The sequence below is a fragment of the Prionailurus bengalensis genome, chromosome E4 (assembly GCF_016509475.1).
Source record: "Prionailurus bengalensis isolate Pbe53 chromosome E4, Fcat_Pben_1.1_paternal_pri, whole genome shotgun sequence".
In the NCBI taxonomy this organism is placed as follows: Eukaryota; Metazoa; Chordata; class Mammalia; order Carnivora; family Felidae; genus Prionailurus; species Prionailurus bengalensis.
This window is the reverse complement of record NC_057360.1, coordinates 57240849-57252922: the sequence shown is the minus strand read 5'-3', so window position 1 is coordinate 57252922 and position 12074 is coordinate 57240849.

The window sequence follows — 12074 nt, the reverse complement described above, 5'->3', positions numbered from 1 at the left end:
ATTGCCAGGGGAACAGCAATTCCAAGGCCCTGAGGCAGGAATGTACTTCGTGCAGGCAAGGAGGGCGGTGTGGCTGGAGTGACCGAAGGGGACACAGCAGATGCGGTCAGAGAGCAATGGAAGTCCAGACCATGGAGGACTTTGGAAGCCTGCGAAAGGAGATTCGCTTCTCCGGCGAGTGACGTGGGAAGTCAGCGGAGGGTTTTGTGCAGAGAAGCGACGAGGTTTCCCCTTGGCTTGAAAAGACTGTTCTGGTCCCTGTACTGGAAATTGGATGTGAGGAGAGAAGCAAGGAAAAGACTTTGGAGACTGTTAAAATAAAACCAGGAGAGATGATGGTTGCTTGGACCAAGACAGCAGCAGGTCCAGAAGTGAAAAGCGATCAGATTCAGGGAGAGACCACAGAAGATGCTGAAGGGCCAGACACAGACAGGCCCTTATTTCTGTGAAGAAAAGAGCTGTCAAACAGGGCGCCCGGAGCAAGTGGAAGCCTACACCTTTAGGCTGGCCGGGACTTAGCATTCGACCTTTCCAACCCACGCGTTCACAGTTTTGTGAGAAAACGGAGGCCCAGAGAGACAACGTGGCTGCCCTGGTCACAGAGGAAGTTCGAGTCTAGAGCACGATTTCCTGGGCCCCAGCCTTCTGCCTCTTTCTTTTTCTTTGTTGGCACCAACCAAGCTGACTTCTTCAGCCTGAAGAACTTCTCATAGGCAGTATTTCCTGATGCTCTGGCTGCAGAGAAACGGATAATCTGCAAAACAGAGTAAGAATTAGGAAGTTAATGAATTTGCATATTTTTAAAAAGTGATGTCTTTAAAATGGTTTAAAAAAAATTTTTTTAATGTTTATTCATTTTTGAGAGACAGAGAACACAGTGTGAGCTGGGATGGGGCAGAGAGAGAGGGAGACAGAATCCGAAGCAGGCTCCAGGCTCCAGGCTGTCAGCGCAGAGCCGGATGCGGGGCTCGAGCTCACGGACCGCGAGATCATGACCTGAGCTGAAGTCGGATGCGTAACGGACTGAGCCACCAAGTTGCCCCTAAAATGGTTCTTCAAGAATAGTTTTAGATTTACAGAAAACTAAAGTCCCAAACACCCCACACCTATTTTCCCCTATTTTTAGTCTCTTACATTAGTATAATAGATTTGTCACAATTATGAGCCAAAATTGATACACTGTTATTAACTAAAGTTCATATTTTATTAAGTTTTCCTTGTGTTTCCCCCCCCCCCTCATGTCCTTGTCCTATTCCAGGATCCCCCCATTAGAGAACCACATTATATTTAACCATCATACCTCTTCAGACTCCCCTTGGTTAGGTAGTTCCTCAGACCACCCTTGTTTTTGATGACCATGATGGTTTTGAGGCATACTGGTCATATATTTTGTAGAATGTACCTCAATTGGAATCAGTCTGACATTTTTCTCATAATTAGACTGGGGTTATATGTTTCAAAGAGAAAGACAAGAGAACGGTCAAGGGCGCATGTTATCGATGTGATTTATCACTGTGGATGGCACCCTTGATCACCTGGCGGAGGTAGTATTTATCGGATTTCTACTGTGCCAGGTTACTTGGTTATTCCCCTTTCCACACTGTCCTGTTTGGAAGGAAGTCACTCTGTGCAGCCCACACTTGAGTACCAAGCTGTTCTCCACTTCCTTGGGGGTCAAATATCTACATAAATTATCTGGAGCTCTTCTGCATTGCTTTGTCTATTCTTCCCCCAATTATTTATTTATAGAATTGCTTCTTATCTCTGTACGGACCGGGCAGGACACCAACAATGTCTGCCACATCATCTGACGCAGAAAACACATCGATGAACTGTGGGACGGTTGAAGGCTTTTTTACAGTGGACCAGAGAAAATGTAACAACAAGCACATGTCCACACAAGAACCTGTACCTGAATGTTCACAGCAGCATTATGCAGAATAGCCAAAAGGTGGAAGCAACTCAAATGTCCATCAACCGACAAATGGATAAGCAAAATACGCTATCGCTCTACAATGGAATATTATTTGGCCTTAAAAAAGAACAGAGTGCTGGTATACCACAACATAGATGAGCCTTGAAAACGTGCTAGGTGAAATGAGCCAGTCACAAAAGAACAGATACTGGAGGATTCTGTTCATATGAAATGTCCAGAACAGGACCATCTGTACAGACAGGAAGTGGATTAGTGTTTGCTTCAGGCTGGGGCATTGGGAAAGGGGGCTGGAGGATGATAGCTAAAAGAGATACAGTTTCCTCGCGAGGTGAAAAAATGTTGCAAAATTGACTGTGGTGATGGTTGCACATATCTGTGAATCTTCTTAAAACCACAGAATGATATGCTTTAAATGAATGAATTGTATGGTATGTGAATTATACCTCTATAAAGCTGCTTTTTAACAAATTGCAATAGCATGCAAGTTGAGGAATCTAATTTGGTCTCCCTTATTCTAACACTAAGCTAGATTGTACTTTAATTTGGATTCCTGATTATCTTTGGTGTGGAAATGAGCAGAAACACAGACCATTTCAAAATGTTGGTCGATTCAAAAACATTCGTATTTGGTTCTAGAAAACATTACAGTGATTTTGAGATAGCTGATTCCTCTTTCTAATTATGTTTCACCTAGATGACAATATAAACTTATGAACTTAAGAACAATATAAAATATGAACATATAAACAATATGAACTTCCTTGAGTTCACAAAAAGAAACGTGGGGGGAGAGATGAAAAGACATTTTCCAAACGGAAAGTCAACGAGAGATAGAATGTGCGTCAAACAATTCACGAAGAGGAAGAGCTACGTGGGACAAATGGACAGTAGAACACACAAACACACCATACCCCCAAACGTTTTCTCCTTAGGTTCAGCTGACTCTTTTTCCTTCCTCTGTGTTCCTTCATTAGCTTGATTACCACCTCAGCTATGAATAAATGACTCCACACTGTTCAGCCTAAGGCTCGATGAATGGGCTATTTAAACATTAAGTGGAGCCAGATAGACATAAGGGGAGCTCCGGCTCTAAGCATATGAATTTGAACTTTTTGGCAGATTCTGACCAGCAAAGACAGAATGCTCTTACTGAGGAGAAATTAGCTCATCATTTGTCTGTGGAGTTGGCCCAGGGCAACCACTTATTTCCAAGTTCCATCTGCAGCCCTGCCAACCCCATAAAACGGGGTTGGCGTTCTCCCAAAAACAAGTTTTCCAAGAGGACTCAAGGAACTGCGTTCCGTGTTTCGCATCACATGGGGCCTGACTCCTTCCTCAACACAGGACTCCTCTAAAGACGGCAAAAGCTTTGTGTTGGGGGGGGGGGGGTCGGGAGGAAGGGAAACAGCTCCGTCGACCGAGCCAACAAGATGGTGACAGAGGTGTACAAAGAAAATAACTTCCCTCTAAACAAACCATACCTTGTAGAGACAGCAGGAGAGACAAGCCGGTTGCGGTGTCAACATGAGGGGCTGATACGTGTCAGGACACTTGAGAAAAGAGGAGAAGGAAATCTTCCAGGACAAACAGAGTCTCGTTATTCCCCAAGAAGATCGGCAGCCTTGGTGCTCCATTTCACAGAGCTCCGTCCCAAGCTGGACTCTGCGTTCTGGGCTCTGAGACGGTGAGGAAGCGCGGGAGGAAGAGCTGTGAGGACAGGTTAGGTGAGGGCGCGTTCCAAGCCCACCTCTCCCAGTGCTCTGGACCCCTGTTCCTGACTAGCGTCTGCTGAGTTTCCTCCCCGCTCTGCTCTCTGCCCATCTACGCCTTCCCACCCTTGGCACCACTCGGACTTTCCAAGCCAGTCCTCGTTTCCAATGCTCTTTGCCACGGTCCCATTAACAATCAAAGTTACCGGAAACTCTAACCTTTTATCGCCCCGACTCCCTCTCTTAGACTATTTCCTGCTTCTAGAAACGGACTACCAGCCAGCATCGGCACTGGTACCTCACTCCTCTGCTGGCAGGACCCAGCAATAGACAGAAGGGATGCACCCAAGTGAGCTTGGTTGGTCTCCTAGAGACTCCTCCTTTGTCTTTGGTGTCAGAGGAATCTACCGGCTTGCTGAGCAGAGACCATTGTAATTGCCATATGCTGGGTCATGGAGAAGAATGGTAGGGCGGGATAAAGAAAACAAACATTGAAACTCCAGAAATGAAAGCTTCAGAGTATCAACATCGTCTCTATGGGCACATTCAGTAAAAAAACATCAATCATGTGCAATCTGGAATGATGTCCTTCCAGCACTTACCACATTCTCAAGTACTTGAGCACAGCGCTTAGGACAACTCCCAAGGGATATTCTGGCTTAAACTCACCCCTCCCATCCCCTTCCCTTAAACCCAACACTGGGTACTATCCGGTTCATTAAATGGCACTTTCTAGGAGCTTGGCAGGTACTTCTGTTCGCTCACCCTAGGAAATCCATCTGCCAGGTGCTGTGGCCTTATCAACATGACGTTTTATTAGAGAGTTTGTCACTGACATGGAAAACATTAGTCTAACATACAAAACAAACAAAACCCCCACAGAGCTACAGAACCCCTATTTACCTTTTTGGGAACCTACGGGCTACTTCACTACTTTCGTCTCTGTTCTCTTTGTAGAAAAGTTATCCACGGGCACCTAGGTGGCTCAGTCGGTTGAACGTCCAACTTGGGCTCAGGTCATGATCTCTGAGCTGACAGCTCAGAGCCTGGAGCCTGCTTCCGATTCTGTGTCTCCCTCCCTCTCTGCTTCTCCCCTGCTCATGCTTGCTCGCTCTCTCTCTCTCTCTCTCAAAAATAAATAAACAGTAACCAAAAACATTAAAGACAAAGAAAAAGAAAAGCTATCCAAATTCCCTAGCAGCTATTCAAGGCCCTGTGTGACCGTCCCAGCTTTCTTCTCACACTTCCAGCTTTTTTCCCTACCACTCTTCCCATTGGCATTTCCTGGGCATGCTCACTTCTTTCTCTCTGTGCCTTTGTACATGCAGTTTCTTTCTTCCACCAGGAGTGCCTTCTTCTCAAATTCCACCTGTTAAAATCCTGCCCGTCCCTCAAAATCCAATTCAAATACCAATTCATCTGCAAAGTCTTCCCTGGTCTATACTCCCCAACTCCCTCTTACTGTAAGGGACCTCTCTTTCCCCTGTGGCCATATCTGCATACACGATTATCAAATTCTGCCTAACGGTCATCGACAGTTAATTGCCAGCAAGTGTTTCTCTCATTCAACAGGTAAGGTGTTAAGGAAATTTAACTTGACTATCTTGATAATAATCATGGTACCTAGAAAGTCACCTTGCCCAGAATACGTAGCAAATGTATGTGATAAACTGATAGTAGTTAGGACTGGACCTCAAGATTTTATGACAATTTAATGAGAAGGGATGAAAAGTTGTGTGTGTAATTTGTATAAAATTCTTTTCTTTCAGACCAGCTGACTCAGGCTTTGAAAAAACAGTAGCGATGTTGTACTTTTTTGTGATTGTTCCGCTGGGGACAACGGGATTAGATCGTAACCTCGTGGGAAGAGGTGAAAGATCCTTGAAAAGAGAGAAATATTTATGTTGCTTCACACTGGGAAAAAGGAATAATTTTCAGTCAGGGAATGGGGAATATCAGAAGGTAGGTCTTAGTCTAGCATGAGGGAGAAAACCCCTTTCTCTTTAGGAGCCAGAATTAAGTAGGGCTCACGCTTGGACACAGAGATGCCCACCAGCAAGGCCAGAAATGGTGGGTGAGCTCCCCATGGCCACATAGATGTTAACTGCTCGCGAGGCTGACACCAGATCTGAGACAGGCCCCCACCCATCCTGGACTTACGCAGCGAAGTTATTTCCTTTCCATTATCCTCAACTTTGATACATTTTTATGACCAATCTGCTGCACAGTGTACAATTAGGGGGAAAGCCAATCTCACACTTGAGGTGAAAAGAACCAATAGCTGTGTCTCTGTAGTCACAGATCAATACCTGTGCTCAGAGGATATGGGGAGCTAGAGAAGGTAATGGAGTGCACACTGATGGTTTGATGGTAAGAAGAGTGTGATGTTACATACTTCATAATTAATCATTCCCTAATTAACAAGTGTGCTGAACCTTTTATATCAGGTATTCTCACAACGGTTGCTAAATGTAATTGATTCGAGCCACTGCAAACACACAGCAGAAGTTAGCACAACTCGTGGAGGTTAAATATAGCAGAAGTATCCAGGATAGTTTGAGCCCTTTTTTTTTTAGAGAATATGCTACTTGAAAGAAAGATGTCTCAGAAGTCAACACCAGATTAGGTTAAAGATAATTAATTGCAGAATGTGTATGAAAGAACAACTGAAATCAATTTCTGAAATGTATATACCAAAAAATTGATTTTTTGGAAGTGAAGTCCAGACTGTTTCCACAGTTTAGGCGCCATCAGCATTGCCCTCAGCCTTGGGCTCTCTCTAAAAGCATCTGCAACATTCAATAATATTTTTTAAAGTTTATTTATTTTAAGAGAGAGAGCGTGCACTGAAGAGGAAGAGAGAGAGAGAGAAAGAGAGAGAGAGAATCACAAGCAGGCGCTGCACCATCAGCTCAGAGCCCGATGCAGGGCTCGAACTCATGAACCATGAGATTATGACCTGGACCAAAATCAAGAGTCAGACACTTAACTGACTGAGCCATTCAGGCACCCCAACGTCCAACAATATCGAGCAAGAATTTATTATTTACTGAGGAGTCTGACCACACCTTGAGAAATCCCTTAGATTATTAAAATACAATCCCTTAAGGAGTTTGTAATTTAGTGAAGAATACAGAGTCCTTAACAGATGATTAGAGAATAATTTAGAGGCTCCTGGGCGGCTCATTCAGGTAAGCATCCGACTCTTGATTTCAGCTCAGGTCATGATCTCACTGTTTGTGAGTTCAAGTCCCATGGTGGGCTCTGTGTTGACAGCAAGGATTCTCTTTCTCCCTCTCTCTCTGCCTCTCCCCAGCTCATGCATGTGCTCTCTCTCTCTCTCTCTTTCTCTCTCTGTGTCTTTCTCAAAGTACACAAATAAACTTAAAACAAAAACAAAATAATTTGGTGACCACACTAATGGGGATATGCAAAGCACAGTATGAGACTTTCAAAGGTAAGTACGCTTTCTGATGACAAATCTACAAAACTTCTTTTTTCCATATATTTCACACTGAATCAATTTGTTTTTAAGTTATGCAAATTAATTAATTATAGTTCCAAGTATCATATGGAGGTGCTTAGAGAGCTGGGCACTCCCAGGGTAATGGAGTGAGGACCTTGGCAAATTTGCCTTTAAAAATCACTGACAAAACACAAAATTATCAACGATTTCAGAACTCTAGAAATTAGCAAAAGTCATACAACAAATTGAAAAGCATTTACTGAAGAAAACTCCTGACCCTCAGTAAGAACAGTGAGGTCTGTAGCATTTTAAATGTGGAGTTGTTCTCACTTCATCCTCCAGATCCATGGTACAATTCACCGTGAAGACAGTCTGCTTCACTGCCATGGAAAGAACTGATCTGATTTGAAGCTCCCCAGAAAAATCCCATGCCCTAGGGCATTGTCAAAAACAATAGCAATGTAGCAAACCATCGGGAAGGCCAATATTGCACCTGCCTGAGGCTACGGTACTAGTTGGGATAAGCAAGAGATCAGCCAAAAATTTAAAAGGAATACGTAGGAAAATGAGACAGCCATGGGGGTTTCATATTTCCAACTTATTTCTAGGGATCTGGAAGATTATATACATGTACAAGAATGCATGCACACTCGGAAAAGAGGGTCCCAAGATCCCTAAATAGATAAGAGATAGAACCGTGAGCCATCTAAGCTTTGAATGTGTGCACCACCCCACACAGATCCCTTGGCGGGTAGAAACCTTGCCGGCTCAAGATGTTTAAGGTAAACTTCTAACCAATCATGAGATAACCACTCAGCGATGGCAGAGCCAGAATTGACCGCTAGGAAGCCTGGCTTACACATAAAAGCAATAATTGGAAACCTGATTGGCCACATATTGAATGGACTCTATTAGTCCAGGAAAAGTCACTAAATAAACAAATAAAACAGCAAAACAACAACCCCTTGGGAGGATCAAAATCCAGATGTTACAACATATTATGTACAATGTTTTTAAAAAATTACCCGAATCGCAGAGAAACAGGAACAAGTCCCCATGCACAGGAGACGAAGCACTGAATAGAAACTGTCTCTAAGAGAGTCCTGATGTTGGACTTAGTGGAGAGAGATTTCGAATTTGCTATTCTAAATCTGCCCCCAAAATTAAACGAAACCATGTTTAAATAATTACATGAAAGTATTACAGTAATGCTTCACCAAGTAGAGAATCTCAATGAAGAAACAGAAATTATTAAAGAAAAAGATCCAGTGGTACCTGCGTGGCTCAGTCGGTTAAGCGTCCAACTTTGGCTCCGGTCACGATTTCATGGTTCAATGAGTTTGAGCCCGCATTGGGCTCTGCAATCAGAGCGAAGCCTGCTTTGGATCTTCTGTCTCCCTCTCTCTCTGCCTACCTCTCAAAAATAAATAAACACACACCAAAAAATTAAGGAAAGAGAGCCAAATAAAAATTCTGGAGTTGAAAGGTGCAATAACAAAAATGAAAAATTCACTAGAGCTGTTCAAAAACAGCTTTGAACTAGCAGAAGAATCAGCAAACTTGAAGATACAGAGAAAGAGATGATCCAATCTGGAGTACATAAAGAAAAAGAACAAAGAAAAATACAGAGTATGAGAGACCTGTGAGATACCATTAATTAAACCAATCTTCACATAATACGTGTCCTAGAAGGGGGACAGAAAGAGACACAGAAGGAGAGAGAGAACGACAAAGAGAGAGAGAGGAGAGAAAGGGAGAGAGAGAGAGAGAGAGAGAGAGAGAGAGAGAGGAAGAAGAAAAGAGGGAAAGAGGGAGAGAGGGAAAGAGGAAAAGGGAGAAGGAGAGAGAGAGAGAGAAGCTGAAACAATACTCAAGGAAATAATATCTGAAAACTTCCCAACTTTGATTTTGAAAACATTTATCCACACAACCAAAATCTCTGCAAATCTCAAGTAGTATAAACTCAAAAGAGATTTGCCCCTGGATGCACCTGGTCAAACTTTGAAAAGACAAGTGCCACCAGAACGAACAATTGTCAACTGAAAATTCTACATCTAGTAAAACCATTTTCAAAAATGAAGCCAAGATAGAGACATTTCCAGATAAGCAAAAGCTAAAAAGAATTACTGATAGCAGACCTGCCTTATGTAAGCTATTAAAGGATGTCCTTTGTGCTGAAAAGAAATGGTAACTCAAATCCACAGGAACCAACAGAAATAATTATGTAGGAAAATAAAAAAAAAATTTTTTAATGTTTATTTTTGGAGGGAGACAGAGAGAGAGAGAGAGAGAGAGAGCACGAGTGGTGGAAGGGCAGAGAGAGAGGGAGACAGAATCCGAAGCAGGCTCCAGGTTCTGAGCTGTGAGCACAGAGCCTGACGCGGGGCTCAAACCCATGGGCCGAAAGATCATGGCCTGAGACGAAGTCAAATGCTCAACCGACTGAGCCACCCAGGCGCCCCAATGTAGGAAAATTTTGTAGGAAAAAAAAAGACAATATAAATATATTTGTTGTTCTTCTTTCAACTGTTTTAAAAGACAACTATATGAAATAATGAATATAAAACTGAGAAAAGAAATAATGATCTCAATATCTCTCCTTTTCCATCTCCAGTGAAGATCATGGCTCTGATGTAGATCTGGGTATCCTCGCTGGGGTTGAGACCTGTGAGATCAAGGCCACTCAAAGACAGCAAACAGTAAAAAGAATAAGTAGCAAAGAACCTCTGCGCTAGGATTAGAGCTTACCTACACTGTTGTCCACCTCTGGTGGCCTCTCTAACCTCATGGGACATACCTGCCCCATCTTCCCCAGAAGACTTCTCTTGGCCGAACCACATACTTTTCAGAATCTACCCTGTCGGACCCTACTGAGCAGTTAGACTCCTAATCTCAGTCATTCTGCCCACCTTGGTCCCTGTGATGCCCTTATCTTGATTTGGCAGAGATTATTTCATTTCCCAAGCAGCCAAATAGTTGAAGAGGAAAAGCTGTGATAACCATAATCTTTATGAGGACTTGTCTGTCGTGTTCCTCTCTGTATATTTGGTACATCAAGTTTGAATGAATGTTGATTGGGTGAATGAATACAACGCAATAAAACTCAGACAGCGGAGAGGTCATGGTGGTCTAGTGTTGAGGGTTTCTCAAAAACAGAAGTCATGAGCTCTGAGGGATTACAGAAATTTTGAGAAGCAGCGGTAAATGGTAGTCTAAAACCATGTTTCTCCCCCTTATCCTTTCTTACACATTACCTGTTACCTCGCTAATATTCCTCCTGTCCGTTATCAGTTAGTATCACTTAGATCTGTGGAGATGACAGGACAGAAGAAAAGCAGGCAGGTGGGGAAGCTGGAAAAAACTAGAGAAAGAAAACCCTGAAAACTGCTAGCTCTTTCTGTTTGAGAGCCTGCAGTTTTCCGTTCTCTGCTCTTTCTCTGTATCAGAAACTTCGACCTCGGGAGGAGTCCTAGCCTCCAGCTTGAGAAACATTATTTTTAGTCACTGCTGCTCGAAATTAGAACCAATTAACAAAAGGAAGGAGACAGATTCTCTGGACGCCAAAAAGGAAAGTAATATACACCATCCAGGGCAAGGTAAAATTTGACCCTTTAATTTGGATTTTTGTATTACATAACTACTGGGGATTACATCACGGTTACTTTTAAATGCACGTATTGAAGATTAATTGCTCTTAGTTCCTATTTCCTTTACCCTTTTCATCTCTGCCTTTCGGAGGCTGCAGACTGGAGGTGTTGCTGTGGTTGCTGTGGCAACTGTTAATCAGGAGCTGGTGCTCAAGACCAGGGCAACTGGGTGGAAAGGGATGAGCGGCGGTGGCTGCAACCCTCACCACTGACCTTCGGCACTCAAGTGCTTTACTGTGGGCTGAAAGAATTAACAAGTCCAAGGAACCCAAATAGGGAGTCAGAGGTCCAGCGGAGAGGGAATGGCTCCAACGTCCCTTTTCGATGCAAACTTCTTCGGAATGACTCCGCGACAGCAAAGTTTTCAAGAATACACTAGGCCTGTTCAGACGCCCTCTGAAATGTGAGACATACATATTCAAGACATGTCAAGGACAGGGCTGTGCTCTGAGCTCAGCACCATCTGGAGGCATTAGCATGAGTGAATCCACTTGTCTTTTTTGTCCCTTTGTGAATTCATTTCCCCAACTTATGTATATCCTGTTTCAGGCTGTTCATGCACAACAAATTTGACTTAAAAAAAAAAAAAAAACACCCAAGATCCTCCAAAACTGTAGTTCTCTCTTCACCCTCATGCCAGAGAAAGAAATACTAAACTCTGACCTAGTGATAGAGCCATCTGGGCACACATGACTGATTTGCTCACTATAATAGTCAGGAAAGTGGTTTGCCTTATTTTTAACCTACTAAATTTTACAAAGATTTGATTAGGGGGTGAAAGTGTATGCGCCTTTCTCAATGAGACCCATGAGGCCCCTTCTTCTGCTCCTGCACAAAACAGCCAATACGAACATCCCTGGTTGGTGAGTACAAGTCTGGGCTCCCCCAATAAGTCGTTCTGTACAAGGTGAAACACAAACTTCATTCAGAAAAGAATTTTCAACAGGAAATGGAAACACCGATGTCCCGGTTTATGGTACCATCATATTTAACTTTGAATTGATAGACCACACAAGGCACTTGAAGACACTTTTTTTTATGTTTAGGAAGAGATTGCGTTAAGGAGCATTAAAGAAAAGAAAAATGTTGCCTTTCAGTTTTGTTGGTTGTTTCCGTCGCCGTGCAGAAGCTTTTTATCTTGAGGAGGTCCCAATGGTTCATTTTTGGTTTTTCTCCCCTTGCCTCTGGAGACGTGTTGAGTAAGAAGTCGCAGTGGCTGAGGTCAAAGAGGTTGCTGCCTGTTTTCTCTGGTAGGATTTTGATGGTTTCCTGTCTCACATTTAGGTCTTTCATCCATTTTGAGTTTATTTTTGTGT